Source organism: Lissotriton vulgaris, chromosome 10 (genome assembly GCF_964263255.1).
Source record: "Lissotriton vulgaris chromosome 10, aLisVul1.2, whole genome shotgun sequence".
Lineage (NCBI taxonomy): Eukaryota > Metazoa > Chordata > Amphibia > Caudata > Salamandridae > Lissotriton > Lissotriton vulgaris.
This window is the reverse complement of record NC_141698.1, coordinates 161,989,371-162,006,495: the sequence shown is the minus strand read 5'-3', so window position 1 is coordinate 162,006,495 and position 17,125 is coordinate 161,989,371.

Genomic DNA, 17,125 nt, shown 5'->3' with positions numbered 1-17,125 from the left:
CGGCTGGGAACGTGTCCTTGGTACGGGGAGGTACAAGAATTTGGTGGGCGGCAGGTTACTGGCCGTAGATTTCCATGAAGGAATGGGCTTTGATATTAGCGAAGGTGTTAGTCAGTTTGTCAGTTAGTCCGTAGGCGGCATCTAGCCGTTAGCATCTCTGCCATTAATTATCTCATGGCGGACAGTCGCCATCTTGGAAGTCCGAGAAAGATTTAAGACCGAAACTCTCTGAGAAAGACTGAGCGAGAATTAGCGCGGAGCGCATTGATACAGAGAGAGAGAGAGACGGTAGCTAATAACCAGCAAGGTTCCGGTGCCCTGGAGGGAAGCAGACGAGGTTGAGCCTAGCGGTGCAGACGTGTACTTGTGACGGCTGGGGTGTGACTGCAAGGCGAGCCAGGACACAGAGACGAGAAGGGAACCTAGATGACTGCCGAGCCCAGACTTCATATTAACCAGGTGATGTCCGTCCATTTCTCATAGAACGTGCACTCTAATCTTTACCTTTTCTTTGCAGAAGTTATGTTGCATAGTAATGTGATTTGTGTCTACTGTTAATAAATATCCTAATTCTTATAGAATTATCGTGTGCCTCGTGTTCCTGTTCAATCTTGGTAAATATATCTCCTAGTTGAAAGTTGTTTATGTGAACGGATGTGAAATCCCGATCAGGTAAATGGTGATCGAACAAAGAGGGAGTGAGTGGACCTTTGATGTCAAGAGCAGGAAGTACACTATATAATTTGGGAACCGTATCCAATGTCATTATTGTAGTTTTATCCCGAGTAGGTAACTGAAATATTATCCTGATGACTGTTCATAGGAATGTGGTCGTCGTTGATATACGGCGTTAGTGAGAACGCTGGGGGGGGGGATTACCAGCGCAGATACCGCAAGGATTGTGGCTTGAATAAGTGAGGGCGCCAGGAAGGAGACTGGCGTGTAGTTTCGCAGGATTGCGGACAGTTTGGAAAAGGGAGCATCGGGTTCTGCAGGCCCATGTGTAGACACACCGGATTGTGTGTCATATCTGCCCTAGGGTAGAACGGTCTGGGTCAGGGTGGCCGCGAGACCAACTGATGTGAATAAGATATTGTAGAAAATCCGTACATGTATATTGTCATTCCCCATCCTTAGGTGCGACCTGTATATATAGCTGTATATCTATCCATGGTGAATACGATCTGAGGAGGGAAGGTGAGTACGTTTTGGCTGGGTTATAGGGCCCCTGGGGGCTGATCTCATCTAAGCGGAAAATCCAGCCATTACAGCATCCCAGCCCATTCTTCACCCTGACATTACCAAACAAAAACATCCAACATGGCCCCTCCCCACCAGCCACAAACTCGCGATCATCCAATAGGATTCTGAGTTTATAATGTGGTTTTAAGGACAATGTCTGCTTATTATTCACAAAATCAAACAACCAGAGACAGTGGGGACTGGTTCCTCACTGCGAGCATGTGAGACTTGCGAGTGTCTAAGAATGTACACTTAATCACTGACATCCATTGCGTGTCCACTTATCAAAGTAAATCTTCATGGGACTACATTTCCCGACACCCCGCAGGTTTCCATCACATCATTGAAAATGGTCGATTCCGATGATCCCTGACAAGCGACGGATGACTGGGAGATGCCGCGCAATGGAGAGGAGACCCCCGTTTTGACTAAGGTACATGTCAGAATAGTAGATACCCACTGGCACTTCCATTCAATATGGGAATATTTTGTAGAACTTTTTGCACCTAACGCTTCCCAACACGTCTAACGCTAGACTCTGTGTTTCCTATAGTATGCAGATTCGGGGCAAGGACGCATAATCGGCAAGCAATGTATGGCGAAAAACAAGTGATTTAGATCCCGGACATAAGGTAAACGCTCAATGGAACTACCATTTAAGTTGTGCTCGTTTTTCAGTTTCGAACCGGACATTACATTTCAGTTATTTTGGTTCTAACAGAAATATATCGGTGCAGCAGCATATATGATACCACGATCTGATAGGGGTGTGATTTTGGATTCAGAAGTTTACCCCATTGCTGTTACATACTGAAGCAAATAAGGTAACTTTGCTAAGCTAATGCTGGTCCTTTTGGCGTTGAAGGTTAACTCTAGGAGTTATGATAGTAAGGATTGTCATTTTTATGTTTTCACAGGATTCTGTTCCTTAAGGTCCTGAGGAGAACCCCCGTGTATAAGGGGCTTCGAAACGCGTCGACCCTTGTTTTGTTTGTTTCAGGCCAATCAAATGAGACTAATATTGGTGACATTTTGTAGAATGTTAAAATATGCTGATGGCCTGTCTTGTTGATTGAAACATGTTGGTTTAAAAATTGTTGAAACAATTCCTTTAATACCCCACCCTTGAAACCCATCCAATACCTTTCTTGACTTTAGGTGAGGGTATTATCACTAAACTTTTTTCTTTCTTTTCTTCCCCCTTCTCATTCTTGAATCCTTTTTCACTGGTATGTCTGAAGGAGTATGGAAGTAGTTTGATTTTTTTGAATTTTTTGATTGTGTCATGGTATGTAAGTTGGATGACTGTTTAATCCTTTTTCCTTTTGGTGTGATTAAGCACAGCACCACTGATTTGCTGTACCTCGATTTCCTCTAAACTTTTCTCTGCACTCTAAGAAAGTTTTTTAAAAACATTCCCGTTCCCTCCCATTGCTTATATGAATATTGAAAACCCTGTTAAAATAAAAAAAAATCATAAAAAATGAAAAATTAAAATTGATTAATTCCGACATTTGTGTGTCCTTTGTATATGGCAATAGTTTAATGTCGTTGCTGTCTAGAAATAGCTGAACAATTGAGCAGTACTGGCATTTTGTTTTGTTTATTCATTGAGTGGCGCAGCCTTACTGCGCTTTAGCCAAACCCTTCCTTTTGCTTCCTTGTTACAATACCTAAAGGCACCGGGGCCTGACCCCACCCAGGGAGCCCCCGTCCCTTGGGGTGTAGTATCTCATAATTCATGCACCGTGTGAGTACCAGAGTCCGAGGGCCAGAGCTGGCGGAATTGACCCCACCTCATCCTGGACTACCTCCAGAGTCCCGACAGTCTCTCAACCTGCAGTGTTTGTGAAATTCACCAATTTCCTTGAAACTAGGCAATTTTGGCCGCAGGAGATGGGTCAATGTAAAAAACATCTCGACGGAACTCATTTTCTGCTCGAACTAAGCTTCGCCTGCTACCTTGCAAGACTTTTATTCACACGACGTGCACGCCCCTATAATACGCCTTACCGACACATTTATTTTGCGCTGAAAGAATAATTTTGCATACTTTTCACAAACCTTTGATGGAATTTCACGAAATGTAATGAAAACATACGCAACTTCGTACCCCCGAAACGGCACAGTTAGTGAAAGTATGCTGCGCCACACAGCTCTCCCTCCCCTCCCCTCAGCAGAGCGAATGAAAACACACACACAGTCGCATTCTGGGTCTCGTAGTTTTGCAGTTACTGCTTTGTGCTGTCTAGGCCTGTCTGAGGTCTCACACTTGACACGGGGAGGGCACTGGGGCACACAAGGGGCGCTCGTGCTCACATTATGAAACACCCGCTCACAGCATCACGCGATCCTCACTTCGGAGGATAATACAGAAGACATGTCAGTATGGGCCCTGGAGGGGTTGGGCTCCTCTGCTGAGACATGACCCCGGATTAACCCTGGCGCAGACTCCAGTGATGCCAGGCCTCACCGCGCATCCTCGCCATGCCGGCACAACCGAAGGTGCCCCTCTCTGTACCTCTGAGGCAGTCTGTCTCTGCAGTGCCCACGTGTCCCTCGGTGCCGGGCAGTCCTCTTTGCCCCTATGCGGCAGTCAGTCTCTGCTGTGCCCAGATGTCACTCTGTCCCTGTACGGCAGTTTGTCTACGCTGTCCTCAGGTGTCTCCCTCTGTGACTCAGAGGCAGACTGTCTCTCCTGTGCCCAGGTGCCCCTCTCTGTGGCAGTCTGTCTCTGATGTGGCAGGCAGTCTTCTCTGTACCGCAGTGGTGCGCTTGTGTGTGTGTGCGCGCGCGTGTGTATGTGTGAGGCGGCAGCGAGGGGGTGGCGGGGGTCTCTGAATGTGTGTGTGCGTGCAAGTGTGCTTGTGTCTCTGTGTGTGCGCATGCGTAAAGGGGAGGGGCTGTGTGGTACAGCTTTCCAGGAGAGAAGTCAGGAGCTGGCCACAGCGAGCACGCGTTCGCGTGCGTGTGGCCCGCTCCATTCCCCAGCGCGCGGCCAGCTCCTGTCCCCTCTCCTGGGAAGCAGAGCCGCTCACAATAGGTCTCTGGCGAGACCGCGCTTTCGCGCGGTTCAACGCCAGGAGACCTAAAAAGGTCTATATCAATCCAAAGATTGGACATGTGGAAGCAATTCCTCACATGAAAAGACCAGCAGACACACCACTTCCACCTGTGGTTCCTGCCAAAAAGAAGGATTGTGCAACTTCTCCAATGCACCCTTACTCTCATTCACCTTCTTCCTCTCCTATCCCTCCTTATATTGAACTTAAACTTCTCCTGTTCAATCTCCTGCATCATCACACCACACTGATGAGGATTATGATCTTGGTGGGGGGAATGACGTACCAGAGCCACATGCATACCCTTTAGATGAGGGTGTCAATCCAGAATATCCTAAGGATGACGACATATACAGTTTTCCCCCACATAATGTGCCAGACATTTCTGATCCTCAGTACTACCCAACAAAACCTTCCCCTCCAGAAGATAGTATTGGGTTTAATCATCTTTTAAATAGAGCTGCCCTTTACCATGGGGTCTCAATGCACTCTGATGCCATTGAGGAGGATTTTTTACTAGACACATTTGAGCAGTCACAAAGGGCTACACAATTACTACCCATGATCAAAGGTGTCATGAAACATGCTCCAGACATATTTAAAGACCCGGTACAATATAGGGTGTTAAACCCCAGAATAGAGAAAAAGTATAGACCAGCACCATCTGATCCAGTCTATATTAAGGGACATCTGCCACTAGACTCTTTGGTAGTGTCTAATGCCCGTAAAAGAGCCAATTCCCAGACCTCTGATGTTACGCCCCCGCCTGACAAAGAATCTAAAATCATTGATGCGTCAGGGAAATGGATTGCTGCGCAGGCCACAAATATATGGCGTATAGCAAACACACAAGCCTTACTCTCACGTTATAACAGGGCTCACTACGACCAGCTAGAAAAACTAATGGATCACCTCCCAGATCAATATAAGGATCAGGTAGCCGAGCTCTTACAAGAAGGCAAATAATATCCAATGCCTCAATTAAATGCGCACTAGATTTAGCTGACACAGCATCCAGAGCAGTCAATACTAGTGTCATACTGAGACGACATGCGTGGTTACGCATTTCAGGTTTTAAACAAGAAGTACAGACTACCATCTTGAACCAGCCCTTCAATCAGAACCAGTTGTTCGGGCCGGAAGTAGACAACACACTAGAAAAGATGAAGAAAGACACGGACACAGCTAAGTCCATGGGTGCATTACAATCCACGCAGACTAGATGTTCTTTTCGCTGCTCTTTTTATCGAGGAGGCTCCAAGCAGACCGGCGCAGATACAACATCATCTTTTAAGACGCACACACAGACCTCCTCTAACAAAGGTTATTTTAGAGGAGGATACAGAGGCAACAATAATAAGGGTAGAGGTAATAACAACAACCGCTCCTCTTCCACTCCCAAACAGTGACTTCCCTCTGCCTCCCCTACAGCATTCCACTCCTGTGGGGGGCAGATTATCACAGTTCCTACCTGTCTGGAATTCCATCACAACAGACAGGTGGGTAAGACATATTATCCAACATGGCTACTGCCTAGAACTCACAGCTGCCCCCCCCAAACATACCACCCAGGTAGCGTCCAATGTTGACAGAACACATTACACTCTGCTTCAACAGGAAGTTCGAGCACTTCTACAAAAGGATGCTATTTAAGTAGTTCCTTTAGAGGAAAGGGGAACAGGAGTTTACTCCCTGTACTTCTAATTCCCAAGAAGGACGGGACATTAAGACTAATTCTCGATCTCAGGCCCCTCAACCATTACATACAATCTGATCATTTTCACATGATCACTTTACACCAAGTACTCCCACTATTACAGCAGGGGGACTTTCTTTCAACACTAGACCTAAAGGACGCCTATTTTCATGCTCCTATACATCCTGCGCACAGGAAGTATCTAAGGTTTGTTATACAAGGACAGCACTATCAGTTCAAAGTCCTTCCATTCGGGGTCACAACAGCACCACGAGTGTTTACAAACTGCTTAGCAGTAGTAGCAGCACATCTCAGAAGACAACAGATACAGGTTTTCCCTTACCTCGACGATTGGCTCATAAAAGCAAAATTGTTCAACCAGTGTGTACAACACACAAAACAAACAATTCAAACATTGCACGACTTTGGGTTAACAATAAACTACACCAAGTCGCACTTAGAGCCTTAGCACGTTCATCAATATCTAGGAGCTACCATAGACACATCTACAGCTTTAGCGTATCCCAGTCAAGCCAGGATACAGAGCATTCATACCTTAGTCTCCCTTTTTAAACATCAGCACTCTCTCCAAGCCAGAGTGTTCATAAGATTAATAGGCATGATGGCGTCTTGCATCTTCATAGTTCCTCACGCAAGACTGCAAATACTCAAATTGCAAGAATGTCTAGCACAACAGTGGAATCAGGCTCAAGGTCAGCTCACAGACCTGGTGTTGGTAGACAGCCGTACATATCGCTCTCTGCAATGGTGGTACAACAAAAACTTGACAAGGGGACGGCCGTTCCTAGATCCTGTTCCACAGATAGTGCTCACGACAGATGCAACCCTCACAGGATGGGGAGCCCATCTCTTGCATTATACCACACAAGGCCAATGGAACAATCAACAAAGACAGTTCCATATCAACCATCTAGAGCTGCTAGCAATTTTCCTAGCACTCAAAACGTTTCAGGTACGAAACAAAGCTGTCCTAATCCGGACGGACAATATGACAGCTATGTATTATATACAAAAACAGGGGGGAGACACACACTCTCTGCAACTGTCCCAGCTTGCACAGAACATTTGGAGATGGGCCATTCCTCAAAACATACACCTGACAGTAGAACACCTTCCAGGAATTCACAATCAGATGGCAGATCTGCTGAGTCGTCCGTCACAACAGATTCACGAATGGGAGATACACCCACAAGTTCTTCAACCATTCTTCCAAATGTGGGTGCATCCACAGATAGATGTTTGCCACCCACGAGAATGCAAAATGCCCAACCTTCGCCGCCAGGTTTCCACACCCACGGTCGGAGGGGAATGCAATATGGATGAACTGGTCAGGCAGTTTTGCGTACGCTTTTCCGCCTCTCCCACTCATTCCACTAGTGGTACGCAAGCTCAGACAACAGTCTCTCAAACTAATACTAGTGGCTCCCACATGGGCGCGTCAGCCGTGGTTCACCACACTACTAGATCTCTCACTGTCCTGTCTTTCCTCTTATATTGAGCAGAACCATCTCCTTGCTTCCCACCAAGCAGGCTTCCGCTCGGGCCACTCGACCGAGTCAGTGGTGCTTGCGGTTCTCGATGAGTTGAAAGCCAAGGCTGACACCAACTCCCCTCAAGCTTTGGTTCTCCTGGATTTATCCGCTGCGTTTGACACGGTCGATCATACCATCCTTCTTGACCGTGTCAGCGCAGCGGGTATCCGAGGCTAAGCTCTCTCTTGGATCACGTCCTTTCTTTCAGGACGCTCACAAGCTGTTCACCTCTCCGGTTTCTTGCCTCCCCCCTCCCGGTGTCCTGTGGGGTTCCCCAAGGTTCCTCTCTCTCCCCTCTTCTTTTCAATCTTTATATTCTCCCCCTTATTGTTTCTCTTCTCGATCTGGGGGTCTCTGTGTACAATTACGCAGATGCCCTCCAGCTCGTCTTTGATCTTTCTTCCTCTTCTCACTCCTTATCTTTTTTTCGCTCCACTCTGGTTTTCATTTCTGGGTGGATGAGCGCCAATCACCTCAAGCTCAATCCAGACAAGACTGGGCTTGTCTTTACGGGTGGCTCATCCAGCCCCTGGTCCTCTGCTTTTTGGCCCCCTATTTTTGGTCCCCCTCCTACCCCTGTTCCTTCCGTCAAAACGTTGGGCATTAAGGTCAGCCATGACCTGTCAATGCATGGCCAGGTCAGTTCTGTAGTGTCTTCCTGCTTTCTTTCCCTCCGTCTGATTCGTAAAATTTCCCGTTTTTTTTCCCTCGATTCCCTCAAAATTATCATCTCGGCCCTCATCACTTCCCGCCTTGATTATGGAAACAGCTTGTTCGTGGGTATTCCTGCCTACGAAACCAGTCGTCTCCAAGCAATCCAAAATCAGGCTGCCCGACTTATTTTTCATTTTCCCAAAACTCACCATATCACTCCCGTCCTCAAATCTCTCCACTGGCTCCCCGTTCTACAGAGATCCCTGTTTAAACTAGGGTGTCTAGTCTTTCGGGCTGTTGATCGCTCTGCTCCGGCGTTCATCAATTCTTTGATCTCCACTCACACCCCTGCCCGTACCCTCCGCTCATCTACCTCTGCCCTCCTCACTGTTCCCCGCTTTCGCAAATGCCGCACTGGTGGAACCAGATTCTCTGTCCTTGCCCCCCGGTTCTGGAACTCTCTCCCTCTCTCCATGCATTCTATTCCCATCTTTTCACACTTCCGTAAAGCGCTCAAAACATTCTTGTTTGCCCAGGCCTACCCCTGCTAACTTCCTCGGCCCTGTCTGTTCTGTTCAGTAGAGCTCTCAGCGCCAGGAAGCCGTTTGGCCACCGTGCGCTCTATAAATACCTTTTTCATTTCATTTCTTTCATTTCATTTCATTTTCATTTCATTTCATTTCACTGGTTCCACATCAAAAGTTACGGCTCACGCCATCCCTGTTAACACAGAACCATGAAGAAATAAGACACCCAGAACCAAGCCAACTGAATTTGGCGATCTGGCTCCTGAAGTCTTAGAGTTCAGTTACTTAAACCTACCACCAGACTGTATGAACATAATTAAAGAAGCTAGAAGACCCACTACCAGAGCATGTTATGCGGCTAAGTGGAAAAGATTTCCAATATATTGTAACAACAATCACATTGATCCACTGGATATTTCCATCCAGAATATTATTTGTTACCTTCTACACCTACAAAGGTCCAATTTGGCTTATTCTTCCATACGCCTGCATCTGGCTGCAATTGCAGCCTATTTACAAAATAGGCAACATCTATCTCTTTTTAGAGGACCTGCAATTAAAGCATTTATGGAAGGATTAAAACGAATAATCCTGCCTACGTTACCACCTGCTCCAATATGGAACCTAAATGTGGTCCTTACAAGACTTATGGGACCCCCTTTCGAGCCTTTACATAAGTGTGAATTGCAATTCCTAACATGGAAAATTGCTTTCCTTGTTGCCATCACCTCTCTCAGAAGAGTTAGTGAAATACAAGCATTCACAATAGAAGAACCATTTTTTTCAGATACATCCTAACAAAGTGGTGCTTAGGCCCAATCCTAAATTCCTACCAAAAGTTATTACTCCTTTTCACCATAACCAATCAGTAGAGCTACCAGTGTTTTCTCAAAAACCGGACTCTGTTGCAGAAAGGGCTCTACACACCTTAGATGTTAGAAGAGCTCTGTTATACTACACAGACAGGACTAAATCCTTCAGAAAGACAAAACAACTATTTGTATCTCTCTTTCCCCCACACAAGGGCAATCCCATCTCTAAAGGAGGAATTGCCAGATGGATTGTAAAGTGTATTCAAATATGCTATCAAAAAGCTAAAAGTACACTAACTGTTCCTCCTAGAGCGTACTCCACTCGCAGGCTAGGAGCCTCTATGGCTTTCTATGGAAATATACCACTAGAGGGCATATGCAAGGCAGCAACATGGTCTACAATACACACCTTCACTAAACACTATTGCGTTGCTGTGCAAGCCATGCAACAAGCTGCAGTAGGCCAAGCTGTCCTAAATCACTATTTCAGTATGCTGCAACGGATACAAGCGGCCACCGCTAGGGGAGAAACTGCTGCACAATTGATGCTAAGTGTACGATCTGCAGCTCATATGCCTCGAACGGAAAAAGCTACTTACCAGTATGCATCTGTTCTTGGCATGTAGAGCTGCAGAATCGTACACGCCCTCCCGCCTCCCCGGGACTTGTATCCGTTCCAGTACTCATCTTACTTAGATGCACACGCATGGACATCCTTTTTCTTTACTTCTACTAACTCCATCATTTCCCATCATGGCGAAAAACTATCTGAAGATGGAGTAGATGACCATGCGCAGTATTTGTAGGAGAGTAGGGTCTGCAATCCTATGATCACCCAGATTTTTTGCTTTTGTTTCACTGGTTTACGACTTTCTCTGGCTGTGGGCCTGCCAATCAGACCCACAGCCTAGCTGTTCTCTCACTAAATTGACATGTGTACCTTAGGTGCATTATCCAATTGGTACTGGGCCACCTTATCAGACCCTGTCACTCAGGGCATAGGTGTACCCAGGGCCTACCAGGGGCTGAAGCATGTATTATGCCACCCATGGATGGCCATCTAAATCTGACACAACTGGCTGCACGACAGCTGGGGCAAGGTGGTGTAATCACCCTTTGCTTTAGATATAGTATACCTATATCTAACCCTAACAATGGACACACAGATTCCTATCAGTCACTCCTATGGCAGGCCTTGACAATCCTGAAGGCAGAGTGCTTGGAATCGTGTGAAATGGTGCTCTGGCATGAGCTGAGCCCGTTTGCAGCTTGCGGAACCAAGTCCTAATAGCTGTTCCATGATAACGCATACCATATACTCTTAAGTGCATTATAATCCTCGCGGTTAAATGCTATCTTTGGTATTGCGTTATCAAAACATGTCGAGTAAGGTGTCATACGAATTGGAATACTAACCCCTCGCCAATTCTGGCGACGGGGTTAGCATTCCACCCTTCTAGAGGGACACGACATGTATGTAACTGTGAACCCCGGTTAAAGTTAACTGAAGCCTCAGCTCCACAAAATGGATGCTGCCACCACAGACACGAGTCTGACCTCCTGCTGCTGGGAGTCCTTCCAGCGAGGAGAGCTTGGACTAAGGGTTTCCTGTCAGGGGCGGTGCTAGCACCATCCCAGACATGGTTTTGTGTATCCTGGGTAGGCAGGGCTTTACAGGAAGGTGACTGCAAGTGGCACCCCGGTGCTCACTACGCATATGCCGGCTAGAACCAGTTCCAGGGGCACACCAGCCCCTGGCCTGGGGAAAGTCCGGCATGGGAGAGGGGTGTAACCACCCCCTTTCCTGGTCCCACCCCTAGGGCAGGACCTAGTCGCGTACCCACCCCTTTCTTTAGGATAAAGGCAGGAGCGGGGACCCTTCCAAATTAGATCATCTTTGAATCAAGAAACTACTTTCTACGAAAGGAACTCTCAACTTCTTCTCAAGATTTCTCCCTTGTGGCTAAGGAGTAGTCACCCTGCATCCGCAGGCACCATCTAAGAACTCTGCGGTTTGCTGCACGTCCTTCCTCAGGCATCCGACCGACCAGCACGACGAGACCCGGCTTCCCTGGCACCTCTGACCTCTACCTACCTCTACAGCTAAGCTGAGAACCGTAGGTGCGACGAGACCTCGAGGGACCGGCCATCATCAGAACTGCACGACTTCTATCCAGCATGACCGCCGAGGGATCCTCTGGTGAGTGCTTTGGGGCCTGAGAAGCCCCGACCCTGAGCAGCTCCAGCACCGAAGTCCAGCCCCCCAGTATCTCCAAGATCTGCGTGGGGCCCTTCTGCTTGTTGCTGCTCACTGCGTTGTCTGGCTACTAGCCCGCTGGCTTGTGGCCTTCTCGACGACGATCAACGACGACAACACTGCTGGTCTGGTTGCTCCAGACTGGCCCTTGCTCCCTTCCAAAAGAGGAGCACCCCGGACCCTCCTGGTCCACTCCAGACGCCATTTTAGGTCCACCGTGTGGGCTTGAATTTGCCAAGACTTGTTGCCCCAATCCTGGGTCCAGCGACGTCGACAGCATCAACCATCGTGGGACAGCTCGCACCTCCATCCTGGTTGCTGACAACACCTCCTGGTCCGTGAGACTGCAGAGCCCAGCGTCGCCCACTCACCTGGTCGAGGTGACTACCATCCGGTGCCCTCCTGGTGCCATCTGATCACTGGCTAGTGGTCAAGAACTTGGTCCCCTCTGCTTTCAGGTGTCATCCATCTTCGATCCAGGCTTGGATCACTCGAACAATCTTCACTGGTCGCCTGCCAGCAACTTCTTTCTTCAGGCTCCATAGACTGCAACGAGGATTCCCGACGTCTTTCCAGACCTATGCAGCCGCAGCCCCTGGGCTAGGTAACTTCAGCATTTCGGTGCCCCAGCATAGCCTCACTATCCAAGGGTCCAGATCCACTTTCGTTTTCAGCCTATCTAGTCGGGTTCGCCCGAGAACACTAACTTTGTCTTTACTAGCTCCCATAGACTTTGTCCTGCATGAGAGTGCACACTCTGCATCCGAGTCCCCTAGGCCTCCTACTAGTAATCTGAAGGTTCAGTAACGTAGTCCTAGCGATTCCAAAGCCTATTAGTACAGTACTTACCTGCTAGTAATTTCGCATTCCACTTTCAGAGTATATGGTTTTTCGTGCCCCTCGGGCATTTGTGTAAATTGTGCAACTTAAAGTATTTTCGTAAGAGTTTTGTTGTGTGCTTAGTACCCTGTCCTCATAAAGAGTACAGGGCTGTTGTGATCTAAATAAATACACTGTTTATTTTCATAACACTTGTGTGGTGTCCTTTCACTTGGTGTTCAAGGGGTATATGTGATGGTATAACAGCTGGCTTAACACGCCCTCTAGAGTTTAGCCCGAAGACTGCTCGTATCCACGCTACTAGGATAACTGGTCTATAAGGTTGACTTACAACCAATCACCATAAGGGTTGTTTGGACTGATACAAAGTGCTCACTAGAATAGTGAACATTATATATCAGGCCAACTTCTCACAGTATTGTCCAAGGGAGGAGTCACCTATCTCGTGACTACAAAGACTTCTTCCAAGAAGACAACAACCTGCAATCATCCGAGCCCAACACCAGGTGGCGATCTATTGCTAAGTGTATGATTCGGCAGCTCTACATGCCAAGAACAGATGCATACTGGTAAGTAGAATTTTTCTTTTGGGCTTACATTTTACCAAACCAGACCAGGCAGTTAATTTTTTTAATGCAATGATGCATTTTGCATTCTTATGTGTAATTACATACTAAGAAAACAAGTTACTTACCTGTAACTACAGTTATCCAGTATTGGTATCTTTCATAGATTCACATGCCTGAATCATTCCCAGTCGCTGAGGCGGGAGTCCCACGGTAATAACATATACAATAGCAGTGCCGTAGAAAATTATTTGTAGTAGGCCGAAAGACTATAGGCCCAACAAGGCCCAAAACTTAGCAGCCTATCTACCTCATTATATAAAAAGAACTGAGAAAGAAGTTCCAACCAATCAGCTATCAGCACCCTCTAGAACCTTCCCAGCAGAGGCAGCTCCCCTCAGATTTTCCCAGCACAAGTGAGAAGTATGTATCCCTAATAAAGAACTGCCGTGCCGGGGAGGAGGGTGGGTGCATGTGAATCTATGAAAGGTACCAATACTGGATAACTGTAGTTACAGGTAAGTAACTTGTTGTCTTATCCAGTATTGGGGTATCTTTCATAGATTCACATGCCTGCACGAGAATAGTAAGCAGTAAAACCATATCTGTTGTTTGCGGAAGGTGGGAGACAAAGCATAATTCTACATATCCCCCACACAACCGGAAGGTTATAGAGCACTAAAGTATAAATATACATATATGCAGAAAACCTTCTGAAACGAATAATCACATTAGATAATATAGTTCATAGTAAAGACAGCATTTGACAATCAAAACGTCACAGTATATATGCATACTCTTATGACAACAATATAATGTGAGAGACCTTTTAAAAGTCTAACCCTAATGAAGAAGATGCTGCAGCAGCGCTTCTCCAACTGCCGTATCATCCTGTAATAATGCCGACTGCAAACAGTAATGCTTTGTAAAAGTATGGACACTCTTCCATGTAGCAGCTCGGCAAATGTTCTCCAGCGTGATTCCAGCAAATAAAGCTGTAGACGCCGACATCATTCTGGTGGAATGTGCTCTGACTTTTCTGACTAAAGGTCTATTAGCCTTTTCATGACAGAATTGTATCACTGAGGATAACCATCTAGCTATGGTTGCTTTCGTCACAGCTTGTCCTAGCGCCACCTGTCCATAAGCAATAAATAGCTGGTTAGATTTTCTTATGTCCTTAGTTTTTTGAAGATAAAACTTCAGACATCGTTTGACATCAAGAGAGTGCAGGGCCTTTTCCGCCGGTGTGACAGGATCCGGGAAAAACGTCTTCAACTTTACCGGCTGGTTTAAGTGAAATTGAGACGGTGCTTTAGGAATGAATTTCGGATTTGTTCTCAATGTGACATAATCCTTCAAGAAATGGAGGAAAGGTTCTGAAATGGTGAAAGCCTGAATTTCACTAACCCTCCGGGCTGAAGTGAGAGCTACTAAAAAAGCCACTTTCCAGGTTAAGAATTTCAATTCATCTCTATGAATAGGCTGGAAAGGTCTCCTCATTAATTGGGACAAGACAATATTGAGGTCCCATTCAGGAGGTGGAATTCGAATTGGAGGAAAGGCTTGAAACAATCCTTTCAGAAATTGCTTTATCAGTGAAGAAGAGCATAGTGAAGGCTTGTTCGAAGTTCTTCTGAATCGGGATATGGCGGCAAGATGTAACTTAATAGAAGAGAATACCAGGCCCGCCTTTGCTAAAGAAAGTAAGTACGGTAGAATATCCTCAGGTTGAGCTTGAAGAGGATGGATATTATATGCTTCGCACCAACAACAAAAGCGTTTCCATTTGAAAGGGTATGTTCTGATAGTACTCTGAGCACAGGCTTGAGACAGAATTGCTCTACAGTCTTCAGAGATTTGGAGATCTTTAAACTCTAAGAAGTCAGGAGCCAGGCGTGCAAGTGCAGCGATTGAGGATCTGGGAGCAGAATCTGACCTCCTTCCCTTGACAGCATGGAAAGAGTCGGCTTGAGACGAATTGGAGGTTGATGAGATAACAGTTCTTGGAACCAATACTGCCTCGGCCAGCGAGGAGCAATGAGGAGAAGAGTGCAATGTTCCCTCTTCATCTTCTGCAGAATCCTTGGTATTAATGGTATCGGGTGAAAAGCGTATGCATAGATTCCTGACCATCTCATGGACAGGACATTCCCTCTTGACCCCCGTTGAGGGAAACTGCTGGCGTAGTACAGGCATTTGCTGTTCTGCTGTGTCGCAAACAGATCCAGAGTTGGTGTGCCCCAACTTCGGAAGATCCTGTTCACCTGTTCCAGCTCCAATTTGTGGCAACCTGTGAGGCATCTGCTGAGGTTGTCGGCTAAGGAGTTTTGAACCCCTTGTACATGCTCCGCTCTGAGTGTTATGCTGTGTTGTATAATCCACTCCCACATCTCTTGAGCTTCCTGTGATAGGGATAGAGATCTCGTTCCCCCTTGCTTGTTTATGTAAAACATGCTGGTGGTATTGTCCGTACGCACCAGTACTGAAGCATTTGCAATTCTCGGAAGGAACGCTTGCAGAGAAAGGAAAATGGCTCTTAATTTGAGACTGTTGATGTGTTTCTGCCGATACTGATGAGACCATCGACCTTGAATCTGGAGGTCCTGAAGATGGCCTCCCCATCCCTCAATTGATGCATCCGTAGTCAGAATAAACTCCGGGATAGTTTGAAGAAATGTGAGGCCCTGAGACAGATTGCTTTCTTTCGACCACCATTCGAGAGCTTGCCTCATTCTGGGTGTCACTTTTATGCGATCGTCGAAAGATCCTCCTATTGTGGAGAAGTGTGGCTCACTGGTTAGAGCGGCAGACTCTGAAGCAGAGATCAGGCCCGGGACCAGGGTTCAAGTCCTGACGCGGCAGGGTCTTGGGCTCAATATCCGCGGACTCGATAATTCTCGCCTCGGTGCTGACACTAATCATGGGTCCCACGCTGCAACTCTGGGCTTGCTTAATCTCCACAACGGCCCCTACAACAGTGGGATGCCTGGCTTGACCTTGGGGGTGCCCAGAGGGGCCTCTCACAGGGAGAGCCAGGAATGGTTCCACAGCGTTATACAGCGCCGGGACGCCCTGTTGGGACAGCTGAGCGCTTTCCAAAATACACTACATTTACATTTGTTGCCATTGTTGTTGCAATACGACCTGCAGTGGCCTCATCCTGAGTCTTGCAAAGGGAACTAGGTTGATTGCTGAAGAGCACATCCCTAGAAGAGACGCATATGTCCGGAAAGAATGTGACTTTTTTGCTGAGATCTGTCTTGCCTGTCTTTGAAGTCTGTCCGGACGTTCCTGAGACAAGAATGCTTTGCACTTTTGAGTGTCCAGTGAGGCTCCCAGAAAGGTTAATACCTGTAGGGGCTGCAATTGTGACTTCTTTGCATTTAGAGTGAGGCCTAGACTTGAGAATAGACTAAGGGCGCTTCTGACCGCCTGTCTTGTGATCTGTTTTGATGGTCCTTTGAGCAGCCAATCGTCGAGGTATGGAAAGACCTGTATCCCCTGGTACCTCAATGCTTCAGAAACTGGGGCCAGGCATTTGGTGAATATTCTTGGTGCCGACTTCAGCCCGAATGGAAGCACCTTGAATTGAAAGTGGACGCCAGCCACTGTGAATCGAAGGTATTTGCGATGTTTGGGGTGTATAGGGATATGGAAGTAAGCGTCTTCCAAGTCCAGAGAAGCCATAAAATCTCCTTCGTTGAGACAATTGAGCACGTCTGTCAATGTCACCATACAAAAGCTCTGTTTCTTCAAGAATTTGTTGAGCTTGCGCAGATCCAGAATCGGGCGCCACTCTCCCGAATTTTTCTTTATTAGGAAGAAACGAGAGTAGAATCCTCTTCCCTTCTGCGTGACTGAAACCTTCTCTATCGCATTCTTGCGAAACATGTTTAAGGCCTCTTTGAACAAT